At 38.4% G+C, this 10,062-nt stretch overlaps 1 pseudogene; it reads left to right on the forward strand.

Annotated features, from left to right (window-relative positions):
• Window positions 1–5,469: 5,469 nt before the first annotated feature.
• Window positions 5,470–5,970, forward strand: LOC133041530 (small ribosomal subunit protein uS17-like; annotated as a pseudogene).
• The last annotated feature ends 4,092 nt before the right edge of the window (window positions 5,971–10,062 follow it).

Raw genomic sequence — 10,062 nt, forward strand, 5'->3', positions numbered from 1 at the left:
GGGACAAATTGTGAAAGTAGCATTGACCTATATACACTATTATGTGGGAAGTTGCTAAATAACGCAGGGAGTCCAGCCTGGCACCCTGTGATGACGTAGAGGGGTGGGTTGGGAAAGGGGAGGGAGGCTCAGGAGGGAAGGGATATAGAATTATACAGATATATGTATAATTATGACTGATTCATATTCTTGTAAAGCAGAAACCAACACAAAATTGAAAAGCAATTTTCCACCAAATAAAAAATAAATAAAAAATTTTAAAAATGTGGTCCTTGGGCCAGCAGTATCAGCATCACCTGGGACTTTGTTAAACTGCCCTCATGGGTTTGCAATGAAGAAGATGAGTACACAATGGAAGACTGGGCAGCAGCAACAGTATCAAAGAACTGGGACATGCAGTGGACTGAGGATTATTAGCTATTATTATTAATAAGAAAATTTTTCCAAGGCTCAGGCTTGACTTTTTCCAAGGCTGCGAATCTGTTTAAAACGAGACTTGAAGTACACTAAAAGTTCCTGTTTAATTAAACATCTCTAGTTCATTGTCTTGCCGCTATGGCTAAAGTTTCCATTTTGAATAAATTCAGTATCTCCAAAATCCCTGGTTAAAGTGTAAATACTGGTATTTATGCTCTGATATATACATTTGTGAAAAACATCATGCTTTGTAAAATTATGCACTAAAAATAATTCAGTTTATGAGAAAAATAAGATTAGGACACACTAGTTAAAATGTATGCCACTTTGGAACCAGAGCACAAAAGAAAAACAGTAATTGGCACCATACAAAGAGCTTAAATAGTCCAAGCAGGCAGCCGTGGCCAGAAGATGCCTCAGGGGATATTTAAAATAAACAGTAGAAATGCAAATTTATGAGTACTGAAATAATATTGATGAAGTAGACCTTGCCAATGGGATTCAGTTTAAGTTGGGTACAGAAAGAAATTAAACCTGCCAGAATGTAAAAGCCCTAAGTCTGGGAGTGTGCCCTTCTGGAAAACGATTCCTGGGTACAAGCACTCATTTTTAGGTTTTTTATTTTTTAGGAGTTGAAAGAGCTCTTGCCCGTGCAGCAGCTGAACTGAAGACTTTTCCCTGTCCAATTGTTACTTCTGTGACCCTCACTTTACTAGAAAAATCAGGTATGGAAAATTGAGAATGACAATTTCTACTTACACTGAAATCATTCACTTATTTAACAATAATTAGTTAATTTGCATTATAGAAACAGAAATTGTGATAAAGAGACAAAATGTTTCTTTGGGAAGAGAGAAGAAATAGCTTAAGCTAAAAATAAATATAGAGTGTTTCATATGAGGTCATTATCAGCTTGAAACAGAGAGCAGGCCTTGAAGAAATCAGGGAGGTAAGTATAGCAAAATGAAGGCAGTAAAAGGATGATTCTGAGAACATCAAACATTAAAGAACTTCAAACAGTTCTAGCATAGACACACAACAAAAGGAAAGTTGGAGCTATCAAAAACTCAAGCACTAAGACTATCCTACATTCATCAAAAAAATAGAAAAAGAAAACCTTCCCTACTCAATCTACCAAGCAAACATTACCCTGATACAAAAATCAGACATCACAAAAATAAAGCCACAATTCAAAATGGATTAAAAACAATTAAACTATAAAACAATTATAACTACAATTAACAGTAAAAGGATAAGCAGGGAGATGTAAAACAAGACATCAAAATTGAAAAATGTGGGGAAGGGGAGTATAAAAATGTAGACCTTTTAGAATGTGTGTGAACTTGTATATCTATTAGTTTAAAGCAAATTGATATAGTTATGGGTCAACATACTTGAACTACATAGTAAGCATAAGTCAAAAACATACAATAGATTCAAAAAAAATAAAAAGAAAGGAACTCAAGCATACTACAAAAGAAAATCATCAAACCATAAAAGGAGAAACAAAAAGTAGAAATAAACAAAAAAGAACTACAGAAACAACTGGAAAGCAAGGAATAAAATGGCAATAAGTACATATCTATCAATAATTACTTTAAGTGTCAATAGACTAACTGCTTCAATCAAAACACACAGAGTGGCAGACTAGATTAAAAAACAAACAAACATGAATCTATACTGTGCTGTCTATAAAAGACTCACTTCAGGGTAAAAGACACACACAGATTGAAGGTAAGAGGAATGGAAAAAGATATTTCATGTAAATAGAGACAACAAGAAGGCAGGGGTAGTAATAATCATATCATAAAAAATAAAAGGCCACAAAGAGAGACAAAGACGGGCATTATATAATGATAAAGGGATCAACACAAGAAGAGGATATTATACTTGTTAACATATATGCACCCAATATAGGAGCACCTAAATATATAAAGCAAATACTAAAAGACATAAAGGGAGAAACTGACAATAATACAGTAACAATAGGAGACTTTAACACTTCACTGTAATCAATGCACAGTTCATCCAGACAGAAGATCAAAAAGGCAACAGAGGTCCTAAATGACACAATTTAGATACAATAAACCTGTTGGATTTAATTGATATCTATAGGACACTATATCCAAAAAAATCTAGAATACACATTCTTTTCCAGAATGCCTGGGGCATTCTCTAGGATAGACCACACATTAAGTCACAAAACAAGCCTCAACAAATTCAAGAGGATTGAAATTACTTCAAGGATCTTTTCTGACCACAGTGGTATAGAACTAGAAATTACCACAGAAAGAAAAATGGGAAAATAACAAACAGATGGAAACTAAACAACATGCTACTAAAAAACCAATGGGTCAACAATGAAATCAAAGAAGAAACTAGAAAATGCCTTGAGGAAAAGAAAAATGAAAACACAACTTTACAAAATCTATAGTAAAAGTAGTTCTAAGAGGAAAGTTCATAACAATACAGGCCTTCCTCAGATAAAAAAAGAAAAACAAAAAGAAAAATCTCAAATAAACAACCTAACTTAGAAAAAAAGAACTAGCAAAAGAACAAACAAAGCCCAAAGTCAGTAGAAGTAATGAAACAATAAAAATCAAAAATAAAATAAATAAATAAGATTTTTAAAAAATAGAAAAAAAAATCAATAAAACTTAACAGTTGAATTTTTGATAAGATAAACAAATCAACAAACCTCTAGGCCAGCTCACTAAGCAAAGAGAGAGAACACAAATAAACAAAATAAAAAATGAAAGAGGAGAAATAACAACTGATTTTACAGAAATACAAAAAAAAATCATAAGAGAATATATGAACAATTATTTGACAACGAAGGACAACTGAGAAGAAATGGACAAATTCTAAAACATTCAGCCTACCAAAACTTAGTGAAGATGAAACATAATTTGGACAGATCACTGGAAGTGACATAGAATCTGTAATTTAAAAAACTCCCTGCAAACAAAAGTCCAGGACAGGATTGCTTCACTGGAAAGTTCTACAAAACTTCAAAGAAGAATTTATACCTATCCTTCTCAAACTATTTCAAAAATTCAAGAGGAAGGAAAACTCTCAAACTCATTCTGTGAGGCCAACATTACCTTAATACCAAAACCAGGAAAAAACAATACAAATAAAGAAAACTATAGGTCAATATCTTTCATGAATATAGATGCAAAAATCCTCAACAACTAAATAATCCTAAAATTTATATGAAACCACAATGACTCAGAATTGCCAAAGCAATTATTCATAATAGTCATAGAATAAAAACAATCCAAACGTCTTTCAACTGATGAATGGAAAATGTTGTGTAATTAGATAGTGGTGGTAACTGTACACTTACACTAACAACCACAGAATTGTACACTTTAAAATGGTGAATTTTGTGGCATGTAAATTATTGAGATTTTTAAAAGGGGTACCCAAGAGCTTCACCCAGTTCTTACTTCAACTCATTCCAACCTAGACATGCCAACTTCCAGAGATCAGGTCCTTGAAAATATGTGAATGCCTTAAAAGGTACCTACTTTCTGTCTCACCAGCTGCTGCCAGTTTTCAGATCCAAAGAATACTAAAGAGCTGTTGATTCTAACCCCAAAATAACTTAGTACCAGTGTTCCTTTCAGAACTTCAAGACCTGTTGATTCCGTTCAAGTCTTTCATCAGTAATCCTCAGTCACTGGAAATATAAGCTTGGAATATCTAGACCAAGTATGCCCAACTGAGTGTTAACTCCTTTACATTCTGAATTTGTACCAGTTGCAATGACTTTATAAATACCAGAAATCTGTTTTAACAATATAGAGATGTACATCTTACATGTTTGGAGGAAGAGTGACTAGCATAGTGTTTTTCAAGTCAGAGGCTGAATAATACAGTCAAGGGCCAGCATCTTTCTATTCTTCTCCAGATTTCATCCCCAGGGATCATTTTCTCAGACTTGAGAACACCTAAAAGAAGAAAAGGGACTGTGCTTTCTTTTCTTTTTTTTTTTTTTTTTTAAGATTTAAGGAACCTTTTCCAGAAGTTCTCAGTGGCTTTTCTTCATGTCTCATTGATCAAAATTGCAACACATTTCTGTGCCTTAAGAATTCATAGGAAGAGGGACTGGAATTGTTGTGTTTTAGCTTAGCTCAACCAGGATGCATCTTTGAACTCAGGACAGATTCACCCAATCAGAACATGGTTAGGCAGAAAAAAGTAAACACCTGGACCTAAACAGGCCTATGTTAGCAAGAGAAAAACTAAAATGAATTCAGGATAGGTATTCAAAAGTGCCTATTATGAGGCTACAAAGTCTATGATCCATTTAGCATGCATTCTCATTAAAGTAAAACTTTCCAGTTTGACAAAGCCCTCCCCATTGACACAAAAGTCACAGTCAGTTTTTACACTGCCTCATATAACATTATGTCTTGGCAAGCAATGCGCATCAGACAGTTAAGGAAAATCAGAAACATGGAAATGAAAGATCATGATAAAGATTTCTCATTTCAATCATGATATAATAACTGATATTGAACAAAAGACCTTCCACAGTAAAACAACTGTTTTTAGACACTGGTCAATAGGAAACATAGAATTCTGATCCCTAATAAAAGGGAAACAAATGAACAAGCTTCATGATCACCACAGCTTTCTGTGTGTACGCACTTTTCAGACTACAGCACAGGGAAGGGCCAAACAAAGGATGGTGGTGTCACTGATCTGAGGTGACACAGATCAGATATCAGGGAGAAGAAAGCTGCACAAAGAAATGTGCACAGGAAAGGACCCCAGGAGACTAGGCAAAGAACAGCTATTAGAGAACTTACAGGGAACTATGATCTGAACAATGACCAGAGATTGCACAAGGATGGGAGATGTTAGTGTTTCAACCAACCACAGCGTGGAGATCTCATTAACCATCCCAATAATTTAGTAGACAACCTAGAAAGGCTGAGATTTAGTAGTAGGGAAAATCCAGCACTACAGCAGCATTATTCAAGGGAAATACAAGATATCACAAACATAAAATTTCTACCTTTTTTTCAAGTAACCAGGAAGATGGTGGACCTTCAGACAAAGTGTGCCTACCAAAAGCAACCTACCAACTTTCAAAATAAGAAGAGGGTCCTGCTTGCAGAAAGTGGCAAGGAGAAACTCCCGTGATGCTACCAGAACGTTGGTTTGGGCTTCAAGACACTGAAGGAGGCCATCGAAGGCACCTACATTGACAAGAAATGCCCTTTAACTGGTAATGTCTCCATCCAAGGGCAGATCCTGTCTGGGATGGTGACCAAGATAAAGACACAGGGGACTGTTGTCATCTGGAGACTACCTTTACTGCATCCGAAAGTACAACTGCTTCCAGAAATGCCACTAGAACATGTCTCTGTACCTTTCCCTCTGCTTCAAGGACATCTGGATCGGGGACATTGTCACAGATTGGGGACATTGTCACAGTGGGCAAGTGCGGGTCCCTTGCCCTTGCAAGGGACAGTGAGCTTCAATGTGCTCAAGGTCACCAAGGCTACTGGCACCAAGAAACAGTTCCAGAAGTTCTGAGACTGGATCCCTACTCACTGCCCCAAACAAAATAAAGTTATTTTCCCAGATAGGTAGATAAATAAATAAAATTTCCTAGTAATCTCTTGAAAAAAATAAAAATGAACAGATAAAATTGTTAATAAAATATCTTACTTAACCCAGCATATCCCAAATATTGTCATTTTAACATGTACCCAACATAGAATATGAGATATTTTACATTTTTTTCATACTAAGCCTTGAAATTCAGTGTTCATTTTTCATTTACAGCACACTTCCATTTGGACTAGTCACACTTCAAGGGCTTAACAGCTAAACATGGCTAGTGAATTTCACATAGGACAGTGGTGCCTTAGAGTAAAGGTTACTCTAGTTCTGTATAAAAAAGAGCTTAAGGAGGAGCCAAGATGGTGGAGGAATAGGACGGGGAGACCACTTTCTCCCCTACAAATTAATCGAAAGAACAATTGAACGCTGAGCAAATTTCACAAAACAACTTCTGATCGCTAGCAGAGGGCATCAGGCGCCCAGAAAAGCAACCCATTGTCTTCGGAAGGAGGTAGGACAAAATATAAAAGATAAAAAGAGAGACAAAAGAGCTAGGGACAGAGACCCGTCCCGGGAAGGGAGTCTTAATAGAGGAAGTTTCCAAACACCAGGAAACCCTCGCACTGGCGGGTCTGGGGAAAGTTTTCGAATCTCGGAGGGCAACTTAACTGGGAGGAAAAATTAAATAAGGCCCACAGATTATGTGCCTAAAAGCAATTCCCAGCAGAAAAGTATGACAGACACCCGCATCCGCCACCAGCAAGTGGGGGCGGAACAGAGGGGAGCGGGCGGCATTACTTAGGGTAAGGACCGGCCCGAAGGCCCTGAGAGCAATCGGAGGGAGCTTTTTTAAACTGAGGGATAGCAAGGGAGAAAATTAACCGGCCAGAACACACTGCCGGCCGTTCGCAAAACAAAGGGACTGAGAAACGCCAGAGAAGAGCTAGCTGCGGCAGATCAGCCCATCCCCGCGGGAGGCAGGAGGCAGTGGGGAGGGGAAAGGGGCAAACTCGGCCCCAGAGAGGGCATCCCCTCCCACACTGCAAACAGGCCTCCAGTTTCTATCCAAAGACTCCCTGAGATTCTGGATGGTCGACATCCGCCGCCGGGAGGGTCGCGGCTAGAGGCCAGCTCCTGAGAACAAACACAAGCCGCTGGCACCCCACCGGCGCGTGCAGAAACTGAGGCTGGGGCCACGGAGGGGAGAGGGGGCCCGTCAAGCTCCTGGCTGCCTGAGCCGCTCAGGCCGGGGAAGGCACAAAACGCAGGCGCAACCGAGTCCGTGCTTTTGTGGAGTACCCAATAACTGGAACCGCACGCAACGCAGGGCATGCTCCCTATAGAGCAGCCGGGAGCCTGAGCAGTGTAGACGGGGAAAGCACACACCCGTGAGCGGGGTCAAACCCAGTGTGGCCGGAACACGGTGAGTGCTACCCACACACAGCGATATCTGTCTGCAGCGCCCCGCCCTCCCCGTAGCAGGACTGAACTAGCGAACCTAAATAAGAGATCACCTCCGCCCTCCTGTGTCAGGGCGGAAATTAGACACTGAAGAGACGGCAAACAGAAGCCAAATAAACAAAGGGAACCGCTTCAGAAAGGACTGGTGCAACAGATTAAAATGTAGGTAACACAGACTACACCGGAAGGGGCCTATAGATATCAAGAAGTGTAAGCTGGAATGAGGAGCTGTCTGAAACTGAACTGAACCCACACTGACCGCAACAGCTCCAGAGAAGTTCCTAGATATATATATATATATTTTTTTTTCCTTTTTTTTAATTAAAAAAATTTTTTCTTTCCTTTTCTTTTTTATTTTTTCTCTATTATTTTCTTTTAAAATTCCCTATTACTCCCCCATTACTCCTTAACTTTCATTTTCATGTATTTTTACGATTTTTTTAATTAGGGAAAAAATTTTTTTCCTTTTTTTTTCTTTTTCTTGTTTTTCTCTCTTATTTCCTTTTAAATACTCCTTTAAATTTCCTTTAATACTCCTCTATTATTCCTTAATTTTCATTTTCATTTCACTATAACTTGCAAAAAAAAAAAAAAAAGAGAGAAGCCCTATTTTTAAACCAAACTTCATATATATTTCTAAATTTTTTTGGTGTTTTTGTTTTTAAATATTGTATTTTAAAGAGTCTAACCTCTATGCTAGATTTTTAATCTTTAGTTTTCAGTATGTGATATAAATTTTGGCCATTTAAGAATCCAATATTCAGTTCCCATTTCTATTCAGGAGTGTGTTGATTACTCTCTCCCACTTTTGACTCTCCTTTTTCTACCTCAGAACACCTCTATTTCCTCCTTTCCCCTTCTCTTCCCAATCCAATTCTGTGAATCTCTGTGGGTGCCTGGGCTACGGAGAACACTTTGGGAATAGACAACTGCATAGATCTGTCTCTCTCCTCTTGAGTCCCCCTTTTTCTCCTCCTGCTCATCTCTATCTCCATCCTCCCTCTCCTCTTCTTCATGTAACTCTGTGAACCTCTCTGGGTGTCCCTCATGGTGGAGAATCTTTTCACCATTAACCTAGAAGTTTTATTATCAGTGCTGTATAGTTGGAGAAGTCTTGAGACTACTGGAAGAATAAAACTGAAATCCAGAGGCAGGAGACTTAAGCCCAAAACCTGAGAACACCAGAAAACTCCTGAATACATGGAACATTAAGTAATAAGAAACCATCCAAAAGCCTCCATACCTACACTGATACCAACCACCACCCAAGAGCCAATAAGCTCCAGAACAAGAGATACCACGCAAATTCTTTAGCAACGCAGGAACATAGACCTGAGTGTCACCATACAGGCTGCCCAAAGTCACACCTAACACATAGACCCATTTCAAAACTCATTACTGGACACTCCATTGCACTCTAGAGAGAAGAAATCCAATTCCACGCACCAGAACACTGGCACAAGCTTCCCTAACCAGGAAACCTTGACAAACCAATTGTCCAACCCCACCCACTGGGTGAAACCTCCACAGTAAAAAGGAATGACAGACCTCCAGAATACAGAAAGCCCACTCCAGACACAGCAATCTAAACAAGATGAAGAGGCAGAGAAATACCCAACAGGTAAAGGAACATGAAAAATGCCCACCAAGTCAAACAAAAGAGGAGGAGATAGGGAATATACCTGAAAAAGAATTTAGAATAATGATAATAAAAATGATCCAAAATCTTGAAAGCAAAATGGAGTTACAGATAAATAGCCTGGAGACAAAGATTGAGAAGATGCAAGAAATGTTTAACAAGGACCTAGAAGAAACAAAAAAGAGTCAATTAAAAATGAATAATGCAATGAATGAGATCAAAAACACTCTGGAGGGAACCATGAGTAGAATAATGGAGACAGAAGATAGGATAAGTGAGGTAGAAGATAAAATGGTGGAAATAAATGAAGCAGAGAGGAAAAAAGAAAAAAGAATCAAAAGAAATGAGGACAACCTCAGGGACCTCTGGGACAATGTGAAATGCCCCAACATTTGAATCATAGGAGTCCCAGAAGAAGAAGACAAAAAGAAAGGCCATGAGAAGATACTCGAGGAGATAATAGCTGAAAACTTCCCTAAAATGGGGAAGGAAATAGCCACCCAAGTCCAAGAAACCCAGAGAGTCCCAAACAGGATAAACCCAAGGTGAAACACCCCAAGACACATATTAATCAAATTAACAAAGATCAAATACAAAGAACAAATATTAAAAGCAGCAAGGGAGAAACAACAAATAACACACAAAGGGATTCCCATAAGGATAACAGCTGATCTATCAATAGAAACCCTCCAGGCCAGAAGGGAATGGCAGGACATACTTAGAGTAATGAAAGAGAATAACCTACAACCTAGATTACTGTATCCAGCAAGGATCTCATTCAGATATGAAGGAGAACTCAAAAGCTTTACAGACAAGCAAAAGCTGAGAGAATTCAGCACCACCAAACCAGCTCTTCAACAAATGCTAAAGGATCTTCTCTAGACAGGAAACACAGAAAGGTTGTATAAACGTGAACCCAAAACAACAAAGTAAATGGCAACAGGACCATACCTATCAATAAT

The sequence above is a fragment of the Dama dama genome, chromosome 3 (genome assembly GCF_033118175.1).
Source record: "Dama dama isolate Ldn47 chromosome 3, ASM3311817v1, whole genome shotgun sequence".
Lineage (NCBI taxonomy): Eukaryota > Metazoa > Chordata > Mammalia > Artiodactyla > Cervidae > Dama > Dama dama.